General features: G+C 37.7%; 2 long non-coding RNA genes across 2 annotated transcripts; one reads left to right on the forward strand and one right to left on the reverse strand.

Annotated features, from left to right (window-relative positions):
* Positions 1–1,484: 1,484 nt before the first annotated feature.
* LOC148126131 (uncharacterized) lies at positions 1,485–4,606 on the reverse strand. Its single transcript, XR_015742861.1, has 2 exons — positions 4,256–4,606; positions 1,485–2,023 (listed from the first exon to the last, which is right to left on the reverse strand). It is a non-coding gene; the product is annotated as an uncharacterized LOC148126131 (long non-coding RNA).
* LOC148126132 (uncharacterized) lies at positions 2,173–19,417 on the forward strand. Its single transcript, XR_015742860.1, has 7 exons — positions 2,173–2,404; positions 4,575–4,616; positions 5,782–5,918; positions 7,556–7,653; positions 12,991–13,104; positions 17,063–17,282; positions 17,781–19,417. It is a non-coding gene; the product is annotated as an uncharacterized LOC148126132 (long non-coding RNA).
* The last annotated feature ends 270 nt before the right edge of the window (positions 19,418–19,687 follow it).

A 19,687-nucleotide genomic window follows, 5' to 3' on the forward strand; every position in this document is an offset into this window, starting at 1 on the left:
ATGCTTATAGGAACTAAAAGGATTCTGGAAAATGTAATCCTTGAGAAAACATGCGCTGGGAGGCACTCATCTCGTTAACAATTTGGTATTTTTCAGAGGCTTTGTATTATTTTTATCCCTTTTTATCTGAGAGAAGGACCTGGACCAAGATCATAAAGATTAATATGCTCATTACTTTAGTTAGATGTTTATTTGGTTTGATCACTTGGCCAAATCCAACAGGATGAAGTTCAGCTGTTGCAAGTTCAATCTGTCATGAAGCAGCTAAAAAGACCAATACATTATCAAAAACACTGCACTGAGATCACAAAAGAGAACTGATCTGTTGTACTCCATGCTATGTAGACTGAATTTAGATTACTGTGTGTTCACTTTTGGATACTAAGATATGAGAATCTGGAACTGGGACTCAGAGGAAATCTATCATGATACCAAATCCCATGAAGAACGCTTGAGATAGTTAGCTGTATTTAGCCTGCAAAAGACAAGAGTAAGAAACAGATACAAAACCACTATACAATTTTTTTTTTAAATAGCCACATGCAAGTGGACGTGGATTTCTTTTCACTTGGAACTGAGAGCTGGACCAGATCCAACAAATTGACATTTAAAACATGAGATTTTAGCTTGTATCGTTCTCACAAAAGTCATCAAAACTGTGTACAGTGATAGCAAACATCAATCTTGAAATTCCTGAGATATATCCAAGACTGGATCATTTCCACAGCACTGTGAGACGTGATGTGATACAATCAAAAAGACATATGGGAACTTCTCTGTTTGAGATTTCAGAAGTGTTATCTCATTTCTCTTTCTTGAGAAAATGAACTTAGTTAGCACTTGGAGATAGCTCTCTCTAGCAGAAAGAAATGGGCACAAGAACCTCTAACATATTAACTGCATGCAGTACTTTTCAGCGTGGTTTGAGATGGCATCATTAGGGAAAATGAATCCCATCATTTGATATGCAACTTAATTATAGAAACATTCTATAACTCCAAAGAATTTTTTATGGGAACAGATGATACAGCATTGTTCTAGACTAAATTGAAGCAATGGACAGAAGATGAAACATTTGTAGTTCTAGCTATATTTCTGCCCGCTCATAATTGCGGTTCTATCATTATCTTTGCCCTTGGAATGTTGACATATCTCATCCATTAGTTTAAATTTTGCTTAAAAGTCTGTGCATTAATCTAGCCTATGACTAATACAAAATATTTTTGAAAAGACCAACAACTGTCTTGATTGATCCACTTAAGTAATTACTCATATTAATGTTAGTAGATACTCAGCAAGTCAGCTTGCCAGGCTCATCTTTTTTACTCATGTCTTGGATTGTAGCCATGACTGCAAAGAAAAATGGAGCTGCTTTGATGGCAGAATGAGAAAGATTGTTGATCAGCTCATTTTGTATGTTCCTCATTTCTGTACTTAGCATACAGTTCTGACCAAGGCTTCCTAGACACAAATTACACATACACTTATTTTAAAAACAAGACTTATTTTATTACAATGCTGGGAATTGTTTTCATTCCCAATTGGAATTGATCTCAAACATTCCCCCAAGTTAAGCACCCACCTTTCTTTTCTGTGAAGTTCTGCCAATAACAGAAGTATCAAATGAACTAGAAAAAAAAACCCAACCAAAGTACAAAGAGCTTCAAGAATGAATCTGAACTGAACAAACGACTTTGCTTCCTGCAAAGGTGTCACCATCTTTGCCTGTCCTTTATACCTTATGGGAGGGGCAATCACCTCCCAGCCTTACTCCCGAGTTGCCCCTTTTGTTTCAGCTGCTCTCGCCATCTAGCAGCTTTGCGCACAGTCGCACGGGGAACAGGCTCCCCTGGGTCCTCTGCCTTGCTGCTGCCAGATTCTGAAGGCTTTGGAGGCAGCACCCCACTCCCAGATGGTCCTGGCCCCATCGGATGCAGGAACCTGATCCGAGTCCCCTCCAGAGTCCTGGACTGGTCCCTGTTCTTCCCTACTGTCCGATTCTGCTGACGTCTGCACCGGCTGCCTGCGAACCACAACACATACTTATCAGCCTATCCAGCTCAGGTTTGCATGTCACAAGGAGATTAATAATTGAAAGCCTATTTCCACAGACTCAAGGTGAATACTTATCATGCCTCTTATAATCTCTGAAGAGCAAACTGGTTTGATTGTGATAATTCTATTCAGCACTTGCCCTTAAAGCTTTGCTCCTCTTTAAAAAAACCATTCTAGATTTTGCATCAGTGTCTTTTCTGAGTGCTACTAATCTAGATATTTTGCACTGGGGAAATGGGCAAGCTGACCAAGGTTCATTTAAAACCATGAAACGTTTTTATCTGTGCTAAAGAGAAATTTCTTGACAGTGAGAACAATTAACCAGTGGGATGGCTTGCCTACAGAAATTGTGAGTGCTCTGACACTGGGGTTTTTAAAGAAGAGTTTGGACAGACGCTTGTTTGAAATGTTATAGGGTCTCCTATAGGGAATCCATGGGAACATGGAAAACATTATGCCACTAGTCAAAGTATTCTTTTCATTTTGGTAGTAACAGCCATTGCATGTTAGTGAAATCTTGAAAAGATAAGGGAAGATCATAAAATGTTTTGTTTCATTTTGCACCTGATCACTATGATCATATTTGGAAGAGCTGGCTCTTCACTCAGGCCTTTGCTTGACCGAGCGTGAGCCTTCACTTCAGCATGCTTTTACTCTATATTTATCTTTTGTGTTTATTGATTTGATAACAATTGCTTTGATTGTTGTGAGGCACCCCAAACCAATTTTAATTTTTTATTTGTTGTTGTTGTTATTATTATTATTATTATTATTATTATTATTATTATTATTATTGATCTCACAGCCAGCCAGATGTTCAGACTTGATTTTTCTAGAGGTCCTGGGATAGGTTCATATTGTCTGATGGTGTTACAGATCAGGGTTGCAGGATGTAAGCTGTTTGAAGTCAAGCTGCCTTCTACAATTGACCAATGGTGATTTTGTCAATGCTGCTGGCATTCAAGGGGTGCTAAGATATTTTAGGATTGCACTCAAGGCTCCTATCACTATTAGAACTATCTTTGCTTTCTTTTGCCACAGTCATTCTATTTGAATGTTTTTATATTTTGTGATTTTTTTCCCAGTTCTTTCTCTTCTGTCTTCAGGCTTTGCAATATCCACTATTCAGACATTTTGTCTCTTATCAACAACAGTTATTAAATCTAGGGTGTTGTACAATTATTATAATTCTCTTTTTAGAATGGTGTTTTGAAAAAGAAATGAGCTAAAATTTGCAAGCTTTGCTCCTTTGTGGTCCTGTGTTTTTCTCACATCTTTAAAATCTGGCTTCTTGGTTTCCTCTGCTGCTTGGTGTTTTCCCTTTACCCTTGCCTGGCTGGGTTGTTAAATACTTTGTAAATTAAACTCAGGATAGGGAATTTATTCAAACCTCAACAGCTTGAAAGAGGTTCAGTGCAGCCCCTTTTGCACCAGTATTCCATAAAATATGCTTTATAATTTGTGATTTGGAATGTTTATTTATTTAGGAAATTTATATGGCCACTCATCTTACATATATAACCCTGTGGCTAATGATAATACATCCCCATTTAATATAATCTGAATCAGCAAAAACACAGAATCAGAATTAAAATACTGAATACAATATTAAAATAACTGATAACTGATTTAACACACTTATATCTTCCATATCTGGTGAGTCATAGCTGAGACCTTCATCAATGTATTTGCAAAAATTAAGGCATTTTGTCCCATCGTGCAGCATTAAGCGTTTCTTACACCGAGCTTCATGCCAGCTTCCAATGTTTGTTAAATGTTTCTTTTTTTGAGCCCTTGGGTGCCATTAGCTATTATTTTCCATTTCAACTACTGTGAGGAATTATGGTCATAATTAAACTTGCCTGCTTTCATGGGGTTTTCATAGCCTACAATTATGTCACTGTTTTTTGCAGAGAATAACAGACTTGATTTGTAGCTCCCCAAGATAATCACTGTGTAATTAAAATGGGTTGATTAGTTTTAGAAGGAGCTACTGATTTAAAAGCAAAAGTACAAATGACTTGTGTTTGGTTTGGTTCGTATCTCCTCTTGACTTGCGTCAATAAACAAACAAATACACAAACATGGTCTTTGGTGCTCCCTGAGCCTGGCTGTTTTTCTTGCAGAGGTTTCATTACCCAAACTAGATAACATTATCACTTCTCACTGTTCATAAAGGAAGTCAAATCAATTTACTTACTCATAAATCCTTCAGACACTCATATTTCTTGAAATGATCGCCTGCTTGAATTTGAGGTTGCAAACCTTTAGAATTGTCAGCTTGGAGACCATCAACAGTGTATTATGAAACACTGCTGCTTCTTTTTCTTCCTTTTCTCCCCTTTTCCTTAGTTGTTTGGGTGGGGAGAAGGGTTTGAGAAAGAAAACATTTTCTCAGTCAACCATTTACTGTGCAACCAGGGAAAACTGTCTTGTCACTCTGCCATGAGCAACCCTTTCAAGATAAGTCAAAATGATTTACCCTGTAAATAAAGTTTGCTGTTTTCTTTAACTGCAAGAATTACCCATGTGGCAGAGATTTCCTATGGAGGAGTGGTGTGGTAAGCTTTCTTCATTTATCCACTTTGTTTGCCTTCTCTCAACTCCCTCCCCTACAACGTTGGAAAAATTAGCAAATCTATAACTAAGGATATATATATCTATCAGAGGAGACCCAACAGATCATTCCTGCCTGGGTTTTTGAAATCATACCTCACAGGAAGACCAGTTGTTCCTATTTGGATTCCAATTAAAGAAGGAGTTTTCTGGTCTCACCATCCAACTCTCTTTGAATTAGGAACTAACTGCATCAAAGGTTATTCTACAAATAAATAAAACAAATTTAGGTGGCCTGATTCTATTGGAAATAGGCAGGGCTTTCTAGTTTCCGAAAAAACAAAACTTTAGCATTTAACATTTTCTTTATATAGTATCTGAGCTAGCACGATTGTAGGAATGCATGATGTTAAAATGCATGCAGAGTAGAGGTCACAACAATCTTAATTTAAAGGTTATTTTAATTCTGTTCTAAGACATTCTATTCCATTGTTGACAGTTCTTACCATTATTTTTTATGTATTTTATGTATTTTATTTGATTTGTCAATTGCTTACAAGATAATAGGTATAAGTATAAACATAGTTATGAATACATGGATACATATAAGAAAAATAAAAAGAAGCAATAGGATAGGGATGGTAGGCACATTGGTGCGCTTATGCACGCCCCCTACAGACCTCTTAGGGAAGGGGTGAGGTCAACAGTAGACAGTCTAAGGTTAAAGTTTTTGGGGTTTGGGGAAGAAACCACAAGTCAAGTAGAGTATTCCAGACATTGACCAGTCTGTTGCTGAAGTTGTATTTCCTGCAATCAAGTTTGGTGCGGTTAACCATGAGTTTAATTAATTAATTAAATGATTAATTAATAATAAATAAATAAATAAATAAAATGAATTTAATTAAGAAATTCTTCCTGAAGTCACCTTGAATTCTACTGATTTAAAATTGAAAATTACTGTTTTTCATCCTGGTTCCCATGTTGATTAATTTTCCACTCTAACTGGGTATTGGGATCTAGGTCATGTTGCAAAGCACTAACTCTGAGATTGCACTTGTACATTCTGAAATCCATCCTTCCTTCCTTCCTTCCTTCCTTCCTTCCTTCCTTCCTTCCTTCCTTCCTTCCTTCCTTCCTTCCTTCCTTCCTTCCTTCCTTTTTCTCACTAAGCCCCCATTCATGCTTTTTTTTTCCCCACTGTGCCTGCCACGTCATCGAACAAATTGACAACTGATTCTGGAGCTCCACAGAGATTTTGTGAACTGGGACAAGACAAGTTTGAGCTGCCTGTCATCATTGCACCACAGGTGAGAAAAAAAGTCTGTTTTGAATTGCCCTGGCTGTACCCTGAGTTAAAGTACATTTCTATGCCACTAATATGTTTATAACCTTTAAGGGGTGAAATGTGCATTCTAGGGCAAAACTTTGTCAGATCAGAAGTGTCCACTATCACTGTCTGGCCACACTTTGAAGACACCACTGTCGAGATTGAAGATTCCTCATGCTACCAAGTTATGCTATTCTGTAACATTTTAGGGAGGGATATTCTGCTTGTTTGCTTCTTAACAAATCCAGGTAGTCCTCGACTTACGACCACAATTGAGCCCAAAATTACTGTTGCTAAGTGAGACATTAACTCAGTGAGTTTTGCCCCATTTTATGACCTTTCTTGCCATCATTGTTAAGTGATTCACTGCAGGTGTTAAGTTAGTAACACAATTGTTAAGCAAACCTGACTTCTCCATTGACTTTGCTCGTCAGGAAGTTTGCCAAAGGGCACCCCATGACCTCGGGACATGGCAACCATCATAAATATGAGTCAGTTGCCAAGTGTCTGCATTTTGATCATATGACCTTGGGACTTCTGTAACAGTCATAAGTGTGAAAAACGATCCTAATCAGGGGTGGGATGGTACCGGTTCTGCCTGGCTCTGTAGAACCGGTAGCTCTGAAAAGCAGCAGACACAGAACCGGTTCTGTGTCTGCTGTTGTTTGGCCCACCTGCCCATCCAGGCTCTTACCTGACCTTTATTTCCTGCTTTTTCAACTTCAGCTGCATTGTGCAGCACAGCTGCGGTTGAAAAAGCAGGGAAATAAAAGCTTTTCAAACGCTGTGCACTTGCGCGCAGCGCTTATCAGCTGTCTGGGAGGCACAGCTTTGGTTGTATTACACGCACGTGCATAAAACGTAAGTACCGAACTGGTAGTAACACCGGTTGAATCCCACCTCTGGTCATAATTCACTTCTTTCCAGAATCAGAACAGAGCTGGGAGAGACCTTGGAATTCTTTTAATCCGGCGCCTTGCTGAAGCAGGAGAACCTAAACCATAGGGTAGGATCAGTGCCATTATAACTTTGAATGTCCACTAAATGAACTGAAGTCGAGGATTGCCTGCATCAGAAAGGAAATCAAGACAACACTGGGCACTAAGCCAAGCATTATAGGAAGGGCGCAAAGCTCATTTGGAAGGCTTGCAACGCTACCCTACAAATGGCAGCTTTTCGATGCAGAACTGGCCCTCGGAACCACAGCATTGGGCTAATAACAATTTGTTTAGTTTTCTAACCTGCTGATAGGGAAAGATCGTTTACATAATTACCATTGTGTGAATGACAGATAAATGTTTGGGTGAAGCATTCCAGCTGGTCATCAGGCCACCTCCTCCCTTTGAGGCAAGTTGAAAAAGTGCAGCAACTTTCACAAAAGGAAAGTAAGTGCTTCTTGTAAACTCGGGAGACAAGAAGCTTAAAAGACTAAGCTTTTGTTGGGTGCTTCTGTGGGTGGGTACTGAAGCACATAAGATTTGGAGAGCCCTCACTAGCCTGTTTCCTTAGGGCCTTAATGCATCAATTCCCCGCATAAACTTCATCTACATTATTTTACATGACCTTGGGATATATTCATTTCTGAATAAAGTGTTTTCTTTTTTGCTTTCTTTTCAGAAACCACGTACACTCTGGGAGAAATAGTAAACATGGCCGTGAACTCTTGAGCTCTTATTTCTTTATCAAATATCCACTGTTTCCCCACACCCCCCAAGGTAAAATACCTGGGAAGTGTCAAATCTTCTTTGCACAAATGACAATAAACTCCGATTGCTACACTCCATCCCTGGCAGGTTTTACAACAATTGCCTTTCAGCTGCAAAGTATGCTACATGGTAGTCAAGAATCAGTGCTTCACTCGCAGGCTCCTTGTTTAGTGGCATTGACCTTTCACTTACAGATACTGGCTATTGAAAGGAAAGAAGAAAGCCCATAAAATCTTTTTATAGCACTGTTGTGGATCATCCCCTTTTAAAATCTGTAATCAGAATCCTTATTCTGGAACAGTTTAAATAAAGGGATAAGTTTGGTGTTATGAGAAACACTATAGAAATAATAGTTGGCCGTGGGTCCAACAGCTGACTGGGGGATATTTTGCTTTATTCAGAAAAACAGAATTACAGAGATGGAAGCAGAGATGGTATTCAGCAGGTTCTGACCAGTTCTGGAGAACCAGTAGTGGAAATTTAAAGTAGTTTGGAGAACCAGCAAATACCACCTCTGGATGGAGATTTTACAGCATCCTTCTCCTGCCACGCCCACCAAGCCACGCCCACAGAACTGGTAGTAAAAAAATTTGAATCCTACCATTGGTTGGAAGGGACCTTCTCCTTCAACCCCCTGCTCAAGATTCTATACAATTTCAGACAATTAGCTGTCCAGTCTCTTCTTAAAAACCCCCAGTGATGAAGCACCCATGATTTCTGAAGGCAAGCCATTCCACTGGTTAAGTGTTCTCACTGTTGGGAAATTTCTCCTGGTTCTAGGTTGGTTCTCTTCTTGATTACTTTCTATCTATTGGTTCTTGTCTTGCATTCTGGTGCTTTCAAAAATAGGTTGACCCCTTCTTCTTTATTGCAGCCCCTCAAATATTGGAACACTGCTACCCTGTCACCCCTAGTCATTCTAGACTAAATATACCGAACTCCTGCAACTGTTCTTCGTATGTTTTAGCCTCTAGTCTCCTAATCATCCTTGTTGCTCTTCTCTGCATTTTTTTCAAAGTCTCAACATCTTTTTTATACTGTGGTGGCCAAAAGTGGATGCAATGTTCCAGATGTGGTCTTACCAAAACCTTATAAAGCGGTACTAACACTTCCTTTGCTACTGCAACTTTTGGCAGGGAATTATCCTACCGTAAGAAAGATAACTTTTCCTTTGTTCAATGTAGCATCACTTGGTTTTTCAACATTTAATAACTGTACATTTGATGAGTAAGAGTTTTATATGTGAACTCACACTGAAAACCACTGTGCTACAGAAGCTACAACATAAAATGACACTGCCCCATAAATGGAAAGGCCATTAGTCCATTTCATATTATCTAATGTTTGTCTCCCAGAAATTTTCATCCCTTCATCTGAGAAAAATGAGGAACTTGTAGACTTCCAAATGTTGCTGAGCTCCAAATTAAGGAAGTCAAGTCAGAATTGTCAAGTGATGGATGTAGTAATATTGGACATGGGTGATATGGACATTCTGTGGGTGAGAAATATGGGGCAGAGAGAGCCCCCTTGAAGTGAGAATAGAGGGAGACAAGCATCTAGTCAGTGAGAAAACAGGAAAGGAATGGTTATGATATTGCCATACTGAAATAGGCATGGGCCCATGAAGCAATAGCAGTAGCACTTAGACTTATATACCTCTTCACAGTGCTTTACAGCCCGCTCCAAGCAGTTTACAGAGTCAGTATATTGCTCCCAACAATCTGGGTCCTTATTTTACTGACCTCAGAAGAATGAAAGGCTGAGTCAACCTTGAGTCAGTGAGAATCGAACTGCTGAACCGCTGGCAATTGGCAATCAGCAGAAGTAGCCTGCAGCAAAGGTGGTATTCAGCAGGTTCTGACCAGTTCTGGAGAACCGGTAGTGGAAATTTTGAGTAGTTCAGAGAACCAGCAAATACCACCTCTGACTGGATATTTTACAGTATCTTTCTCCTGCCACGCCCACCAAGCCATGCCCACAGAACCGGTAGTAAATTTTTTTGAATCCCACCACTGGCCTGCAGTACTGCATTCTAACCACTGTGCCACTGTGGCTCTTGTAAGATGAATGGAGTAACAGGAGAGGGCTGGTATCCAGGTGCTGCTTCATTGGGTTGGATTGGTTGAGATTATATCTCTAGCAAAATATGGAGGGTTGGAGTTTCAAGAAGCTAATATAGGGATCTATATTATATAGAGCACCTATACAAGCTAATATTTATGCACTGATAGCCCATTGGAGATTTGGGACAATGGGATAGTCTATTCCAGAGAAATTTGGTCCAGGTCCCCATTTCTGACCATTGCCTATTTATCAAGGGTTGGATTACAGGATTACTAGAGACATGGCATCAAGTTGCTATTGGTAAATATCATGTCTCTGGGCCTCCTTCATTGCTCCTTCATATGATTATAGATGGACGCACAGATCAGGTGTATACCATGAAGACATGATTGGGAAAAGACAAGATATACACTTATCTGAAATTTGGCCACTAGGTTTTTGCATGTCTTCAGCAGCTCTGATGCCATGGTGGCACAGTGGTTAGAGTACAGTACTGCAGGCTACTTCTGCTGACTACTGATTGCCAGCGGTTTGGCAATTCAAGTCCCATCGGCTCGAGGTTGACTCAGCCTTCCATACTTCTGAGGTTGGTAAAATGAGGACCCAGATTGTTTGGGGCAATATACCGACTCTGTAAATCACTTAGAGAGGCAGGAAAAAGTACTGTGAAGCAGTATATAAGTCTAAGAGCTATTGCTATTAGCTTGGCAATTATTGTTCATGAGATCTTGGCTATGGTATGAAGCCCTGTCTCACACACACATGGCTGAGTTTGAGTGTCTTATATTACACCAGGCATTAAGGGCAGAATGTGCTTACTGTTGATTTACTGACTGTCTGATTACTCCATTGCAGCAGTCATCTCCAAGCTCTTGGATCTCACTGAAGGGCTGGTAGTGAATAACCTAGCTTTTAGTGCTTCTAGGTATGTACAGATGGCCTCACCATCATGGCTTCCAAGGTATTCTATGGCAAATGGTCTTATAGGCTACAACTTGTTAAGAATGCAATAGAGATAACAGAGTTGTGGTTTCAGATTTCACAGACATGAGCTACTTTAGTTTACTAATTATAATATGCTAAAGATAATCCCAGTGCAAGTTCTACAATGAAGAATGAGATTAGATTATTACTGACAGATAATTGTTCTGGCTCTGTTTAAATAGCTTACATGAAGGAGACACACATTGTTCCATGTTCAAATAGACCTTATCATTAGGAAGTTTCTCTTAATGTTTACCTAAATTTGGCTTCTTTGCACTTTCTATATAATGATGCTTTTTAATGTAATATTCTGGAGTAAATGAAAATGAAACTGTTTCATTTTATATGTAATAGTCCTTAAATTATTTATTTAGCTCTCACATTACTTTTAATTCAAATATCTCTAGATTAAATATACTAATTTCTTTCAAATAATTTCTCAATTTAAAGTCTTTCTCCTTTGCCTTATAGTTCACTGTCAACTAGACTCATTTCAGTTTATTGAAACATAGCATCCACAACCAAGATGGACAAAATGACCAGTACAAAATAGGATGGAAATATCATTGTTCCATGATCTGATGACTTTTTTTGTTAATGAAACATCTGGATGTTTTTATGTGGAGATTGTATAACGCCACTAATGAAAAGCCATTACACAGCTATTCCGTCTGAATAGAATGAAAGAAAGACAGGAAAAGATGAGAGAATTAGAATTGGAGTATGCCATCTTTTGGGAACCTTGGTTAAAATTAATAAGATAAGACAATCATTAGATAAACATTTTTCCAGATATAATCTAAGATTGCACTAGGATTTTTAAAAAAGAAACCGCTTCATTCTGATAGTTCATGTCCAACTGGTGATTAGTAGTGCTACCCAGATTGTTTTCACAGGTACTGCTGTCAAACTTATTCTCCCCACTTCCTATATTGTACTTGTTTAGTTTGGCTCACAGGGCAACACTTATCACTGTTGAAATCTTGTGTTGGCTTCGGTCCAATATTCTTGTATGTCAAGATTATTTTGCATTTTAATAATTTGCACACAGAGTTCAAAATTTAAAAATTTGGGGCCTGTTCCACAAGGGGCAGGCAACTAATATTTCTGCAATATACTTATCAGTATGCAACCAGGGAGGATAATATGTGTATATGTGTTTCTGTCATTTTTAATGCACATTTTTAAAATGTCTTGCTCATTTTTTATTTGTTTTTATAAAACTCTTTTTTGGAGTTTTGTATTTTAACTTTTTTTGAATAAAAATAAAAATTCATGAAAAAAATATATTGCATCTTAATTCTTCTTATAGAACAGAAAATGGAGTAGAGTAGAGTAGAGTGGATTAGATTAGACTAGATTAGAATTCTTTATTGGCCAAGTGTGATTGGACACACACCAAAAGCTCTCAGTGTACACACATACAACAAAACGATAGGTCATCGATCATAAATAATTACAATCATTAATCATAAAATACAAACAATGTGATAAATAATAAGAAATCAGTAGAAGAAAATAGTTGGAAAGATGAGAAAGGATGAGAAATGAGAAAGATGATAATAGTAATACAGCCTACTACATGGGTACATTTCTTAGGCCTGATCTAGTGCTGTGAGAATTAAGCGTTTGGTAGAGTAATGGCACTGTCTCTGAATGTAGTTGTTTCGACCTGCAATAGCGGTGTCTTGAGGGGAGCAGTTGAAACAGATTATGTCTAGGATGTGAGCGGTCTGTAGTTGTTTTTTCCAACCCTCCTTTTGGTTCATGCAAGTATTTAATAATATTCCAAATCATTTATAAAAATATGGACTAGTATACGACCTAGGAAATTGTTCAGTGGCACCAGTGGTGGGATTCAAATGTTTTTACTACCAGTTCTGTGGATGTGGCTTGGTGGGTGTGTCAGGGGAAGGATACCATAAAATCTTCAGTCAGAGGTAGTATTTGCTGGTTCTCTGAACTACTCAAAATTTCCACTATTGGTTCTCCAGAACTGGTCAGAACCTGCTGAATACCACCTCTGAGTGGCACTATACACAAGACTGCTCTCCAGGGTGGTAAGAAACATTAAGGAAAACTGAATGATGGTGATGGTTATTCAGTCTGTAATGAATCTAATTATGGTCCATTCATATTTTACCAACTAAAATCTCAACTGAGATTTTATGGAAATATTTTGGGCCCTAGATCTGCTGAAAATTCGTGTTAAATTTGATGGAAAATTTTAAGCAATCCTTCCATTTATTTTGATTTTGATTTTTACACCCTCTTTTTTCCTGTATTGCCTTCATTTAGAAGAGAAAAGTGTGAAATTAGTGATGGACTAGATGAAAGAAAATGATGTGATCTTGAAATCTGACAAGATGGAGATCTAGGAATCAGGGAATTGCAATTCCTTGGAAAGAACAGGTATGCAATTCAACATTGTTTATATGAAGCTCAAGACACCTCTATTGTCAGGAGGACAATATCCTGCAAATTTAACAGTAATACAAGACTATTCTTGTGTCTGGTTTGGAAGTTGCACTATTTTTTAAAAATAAATACATCCATATTCCATCACAACCGGAATTGGTTCTCAGTGGTTTCCATGATATAAATATTAAAACATCCACTGTAGAAGTTAAAATAAAAATAAAATTCTTAAAACCAAATCATTTCCCTCATTTCAACCAATCAATAAAAATAAAAGAGAACAAAATCTAACTAGAAGTAGCTTAGTCTTCTTTGTAATGCCACCAAGAAGTGGGCTATTTGATTTCCACTGGGAATAAAGAGAGCTCTTACTCCCTGTAAAACCATGCCTCCTGGCTTTGGCGCCCTTCTCAGAAGTTGGGAGCTAAGAATTGTTTCTCCAAGATTGCACAGTAATCTTGAGCTGATTCTGACTGGAGTATACTGGTTACACTAGTGTAAAATGCAGGTTTCATTTTGTCGAATGGGGTAGTTAACCATACACACATTACACGAGTAATGAAGCAGCTGCATTGGCTTCCTGTAAACTACCAAGTGTGGTTTTTGCTTGGCTTGTGAGGTCCAGAATAACTTGGAATCAGGATATCAGGTACATTGGCTTCCCTGATTTGGAGCTGAGCTATATTAGTGGAGTTTTGTTGCTTGTACATTCTGATTGCCACCTTTGAGTTACTAACAGATGTTTTTTTTTTTCCTTTGGAGTGATGCCATCTCTCTGGAATGCTTTACACCCGAATATTTGGAAAGAGTTATGCATTTTAAACACCTGTTGAATAGACATCTTCTTACCCAGGCTTTGCTTCTAGGACTGTAATTTATGAAGTTTTAGTTTTTATTTTCCCTTCCTGACCCAGCTAAAGACATACATGGACTTTGTCCTGAATATTTTAATCTACTGTAATCTAACTGGTTTTATTTTAATACATGCTATTTTAAGATATTTTGCCTCAAAGCGAGATGGATGGAAAGCAAATCTAATAAATATATTTAACATGGGAATGCAGGAGGGAGAGAGAAAGATGCAGTGTGAAAGAACAAAAAGACAGTAATGGTTTTCAAGTAAATATGAAAACCCAGCTATTTTATGTGACTATTGAGACAAATGTAAGTAAGGATCAAATGGATCGAAAGGACTAATTTAAATCAAACTTTATGAAGTAGCATACTGAAACTACTTGGATAGGATACTTGCACATCATCTCTCAAAACACATTTCCTTTTTAAATTCCAGCACATAGTCACTTGCATTCTAAAGTGACTGATGTTCGGGAGGATTGTATTAAATGTTCTTTATCTGGAATACACTCTTCAATTCTTATTTGCAGTGTTCATTCATGGGAAAGATAGAAAGGTGAATTGGTGTGCATATCTGTTTCAGCTAGGAGCTTAGGAAATTTTGTTTTCCTTATATCACTCTCTTTATTTTTCTCTCTTGGAGTTTAATTTGATTTGTTTTATTTTTTTTTTAAACTCATTTTCACTTGCCACACAACATCAGAGCTAGTTGGAAACACTGTCATTAAAATATTGTTGTTGAAAGCTATTGTTTTCTTGCTTAAAAGAAGCTTTGAAAAGCTAGGATACTATTTTCAGAATAAACTTTCCGAGAAAATAACTTCTTATCTCTTATATAGTTCATACTTTCCATCATCTTGCTCAATCTGGATGATGAGCCTTAATTTTCAGCAACCAGCGTGGGAAAACTGATGTGATAATGTACTGAGGGAACCTTTTTCTATCTATTTAAAAATTGAGACCTCAATTCCCATTTCATTCCAGCCAGATAGTATCACTTAATTTTTTGTAACACTCCTACAATATACTCTTTAACTTGGCTCCTTCTATCTAGCTAGTACAACACATCTGGAGACTGCCAGTGGGGAATAGCTGGAAAGCACCATGACTGTTGTGTTATAACATAAAAATAGAATCTCGGCTTGAGAGACAGTGAAAAGGAGAGCATGCAAATTTGTTATAATCTAAGGGCGTTAATTTTCCTTCCTGAAGGTTTTAAATTCTCCTAACAGGTGCTAATTTGATTTTCCTATGGAGATTAGTCCATAATAGAAGCAACTGTGGGCAGAGAAAGAAAGTAATTAGAGTGCATGGGCAGGCCTGAACTTCTCTTCTCTGGTCCTCTAGTCTGCAGCTATGTCCATCAGTCATTTTAAGCTCTGGATTTAGCCTTCTAAGCTTGCTTGGGGAACATGGTCTGCTTTTGCCCTCTGGAGGGAGAACTGTGATTGCAAACGTCATGGGAAAAAAAATAAGAGGCAAGGCAGGCAGATGATTCATACTAATGCGAAGATGTCATCAACTCCAACAGTCTCTCCTGCAGGAGATGAAATTAATAGAGCCAGAAACCTAAAGCAAATGCTGTTGTCATGCCATTAAAGTGTCAAGACAACAAGAAAATCTTACCTTGGCTAACTATATAAAAAGGTTTAGAACTTCAAACTATTATTTGTAGTTATTTGCAGCCAATTTGACGTTTGAAGCACCGTTGACTGTTATATGATATTTTTGCTGCCATATATTTGTAGATGTCTCAACTGATTCATTGCCAACTTAATTTTTCTTGAACATCCTGGGCCAGTTTCTTTAATGCAGTAACTTTAGTTTACAAAATCTACACCAGACAATTCTGTGATCCAACAATTTTAACCTTTTTATTGGCTAAAACAGCAGTAACAACAGATGTCCCATGGAATCTAACTTTTTTTTCATATACTCATCAATCATCTGTGTCCAGTGCAATAATGCCAAATAGACCATCAGTTAAAGTATTTTATGATTACTAAATGCTCTTGATAACATGTTCATGTCATGTTATCTTCAGACTTATTAAAGTCTCAGTTGATTAAAGATTGTTAGATTTAAAAAATAATAATTTATTGGAACTGCTTGTTTTATTCAAACATTTTCATAACGAACTACTTAGGATAATATTTCTCTTGGCCAGAATTTTAAGAGGAGAATCTCATGTTGTTAGTAACTGTATTTAACTGTTTATTTTTCTTATGAGCATGGAAAAATATACAAGTACTTATATTTTCATGTGATCATTATAAGGAAACATATCATATAGAAGCAGTTGTAATTTTGATATTTTAAAAATTATATTAAATGGCCATAGCTTTAGCTGTGTTTTATTTAGCATAATTAACCAATTTTTCTACTGAGCTGTCAATTTTATAACTTAGCAACTGATCAAATAGTTGATCTCCAACATATAGTATGTGATGCTTTTTATCTCCAGTAGTGTCTAAAAACCTTCACCTACTAAAGTCCCAGGAAAGAACCATTTGAGTAAATAGAAGTGAAGGGGTCTGGGGAGAGAATGGATGAGGAAGCAATTTGGGATAATTATTTCTAATTATAGAGACATACCGTATGAATAGTACATACATTTTTCTCATCGTATGGTTATGCTACCACAGGATTTAGCAACACAACAAAGTATGAGAGCCAATGTTTCAATTGCAGTGTAAAATAGTGTCCATTGTCTTCCCAAATGAAACAAACATTACTTAAAAAATAACAGAAGTGTCATGCGAATTTGTTGATCTTGTGAAGGTTGGGCCATTTTTTTCTAAGGTGGCTGGAGAATCTCATGGGACTCATCTCATTAGTTTTGACTTTGGATTTTTTTTACCCAACTGCAGGAACCTCGAATAGCTTGCCAATCTAATAGCCAAGTTTATAGCCCTCTAATTATAAAACTTCCTTGTGTGGTATTTGTTACAACTGAAGTCAAACTGAATTTCTGCAACAGTTCAGGTACTTAGACAGAAGCAGTAGTCCATAGATAGGACCCGTTACTAGAGGTTAAGAATGAAACAATGAAAAACAATGTCCTTTTCCAGTTTCTGCTCTCCCTGTTTTATTTTAGGGCACAGCTCTTTGGGCAGGGCGTGATAGGTTCAGAAAATAAGGCAGACTTAAGGACAGAGAGATGGGATCAGTAGCCAGCAGAACCCAGCTGCATTGTGGGAGCCAGGCCAATCATCATCATCATCATCATCATCATCATCGTCATCATCGTCATCATCAACAATACGATGTTTCTCATATACAGATCAGAACAGGATTTCATTGTAAAATGCTATTTGGTTAGTAACATTGTCTATGGAAATGCACCTCACAAGGGAAGCTGTTTGTTTTTACATGCCATGTGCTAAGAACGTTTACTCATTGCAAGTATTACCAATCTAAACAACATGAGCTAATGGAGGGCCTTGTGAAAATAAGAAAACATGCTTGTTTGAAGAGCTGTCATATGTTCCCGTTATGAAAATATTTAAATGTCAAAAAATCCTCTATGTTTGCCCTCTGATTCTGTAGTTTTTCCATGTACATTAAATTCAGCAAAGGAAACCATTTTTTTGATACCCCCGCCCCCCCGTGGATGGCATGACATGACGTGAGTACTTTTCCCATCTGGTATCATGGTCCTTGCACATTTAAACAACATAATTGGACACACAACAGCCCCTTTTATGGAGCCTGATTGAAAGTAATGATCCCAATTGCAAATGTAATGATCTGTGAAAGAGACCAAAATGGTGATAAATGAAAGAATTTGAAGAACTTATTTTTCTCCCCCCCAGGAGTGTATGTTTGTAGTGAAAAAGGTTAAGTCAACAGAAGCACAAGACAGGACACAGGACATTCCAGATGTGACTTCACTGCAAGGCCAACACTCTCCTTCAGAAAGAATGAAAAATGTATTGTGTTTGTGCTCTGAGGACCCTCCTGGGACCTTCTCTCTCCATTCTGCCAACAGAATAACTCCATGAAAGCTTAGATTTGGTGAATTTAATTGGGGAAGGTCTCCCGATGAGTTTCATGGCTGAATGCATGTTGGAAAATAGACTTTCTTAGACAGAGAATAATATTGCAATGTGCTGATTCACCAAACTAAAATGAGGAAGGGAGGGGAAGAAAGAAAGAAAAGGAAAGAAAGAAAGAAAGAAAGAAAGAAAGAAAGAAAGAAAGAAAGAAAGAAAGAAAGAAAGAAAGAAAGAAAGAAAGAAGAAAGAAGAAAGAAAAAATTCATCCTATTATCTTTGCAACGTCTTTTGCATTGCATCATTTGTTCTTCTAGTTCCTTACTAACTATCTAGGACACGGGTGTCAAATTTGCAGCGTTGTGTTGCTGTTACATGATGTATTGTAACATTTTTTCCCTTCATGGAGCTGGGGTGGGAATGACCTGAGGTGACGCATCTGGCCCATGGACCACCAGTTTGATACCCCTGATCTAGGACTATCAAAGGACTGCATTTCAGAGATAGCACACATACTGTGCATGAAGAAGTTTCAAGGTTTATCACAAGGAGTTATCTGGAAAATGGGAAAGTCTTCTATAAACAGTTCTGGACAACAGCGGTCTGTTAATTTTACCAGCACAAGAGTGTCCTCTATGTTCTAAAAATCCATCAGATTTTTTTTTTCAGTTTTATTCTTGATATATCTGATTCTTTTGCCATATTCCCAAATTTTCCCAAAGTACTTTTGGCTCAGATGTCCCCAGAAGTAGTACTTCAAAGTACACAGGTTGAGTAGTAGGAAATGAAAACCTCACCCAGGAAGATGTGTGTTAGAAATGAAGGAGGAAGCAAGAGCCAAGGCTCTCTGGTGGGTTTTACAAAGCCTGTGGTCCTTGGCCAAAAGAATCTGAAAGCTTATTGTATGGTTTGGACTACAGGAGGTGGGAGTGTGGGTGTAAGAGAATGGCAGAATACTGCACACCACATTGTGCTTTCCTGCAGAATCTGCAGCTGTTGAGCTTGGCTGATTTTAATTCTTCAGAGGTCAAGATTCCTGGACCTACTGCAATGATGTATATGACTTCCTTATATTATAAAAAGGACATGTTTATTTTTTTTTTCAAGTCTCCCAAGTGCTCCTGCAGTGAAACTAAAGGGAGTGGAATTCAAAAGACTCAGCATGGTGTGTGATAGAATGATGAATATCATTTATCAAGCCAAGTTGGGCTGTAATTTTGTACTCAGGGATCAGTAATAAGTCTGTTGCATTCAATGGGACTTCCACCTCCACTGCCAAACATTGAAGAAAAAAAAAACACCTCAGTGCTATAGTGCCTTAATTACCAACATGAAATCAACAGTAGAACAAGCCAACCAAGACAAGCAGAGCAATTCTGTGGATCTACTCTGAAGCAAGGCTGACTGTAATCAGTGGAATTTAGTCCCAGGAGTTGCATTCTGAAGATATAAAACAATGTTAGACATTCATATCTCTGAATCATTTTTAAAATATTGATGATTTCTTTCTGACATAATTAAATATGATGAAAACATTTCTTCTTCTCAATATATCACATCAAGTAACAATTCTCACAGAGGGGAAATTATTTAGCATCAGTGCAGCTCAAAATAAAGATAAGGAATTTATAGCCCTCTCTTAAGATTGTAAAATATGTAAACTAAGGAGACCAGTTAATCTTTAATTTTAGTCTCCTACTTATTTCACTGTTTTGGCAAACAGAACG

This window comes from Pseudonaja textilis, chromosome 3 (genome assembly GCF_049901715.1).
Source record: "Pseudonaja textilis isolate UNSWEBS1 chromosome 3, rPseTex1.2, whole genome shotgun sequence".
NCBI classification, from domain to species: Eukaryota; Metazoa; Chordata; class Lepidosauria; order Squamata; family Elapidae; genus Pseudonaja; species Pseudonaja textilis.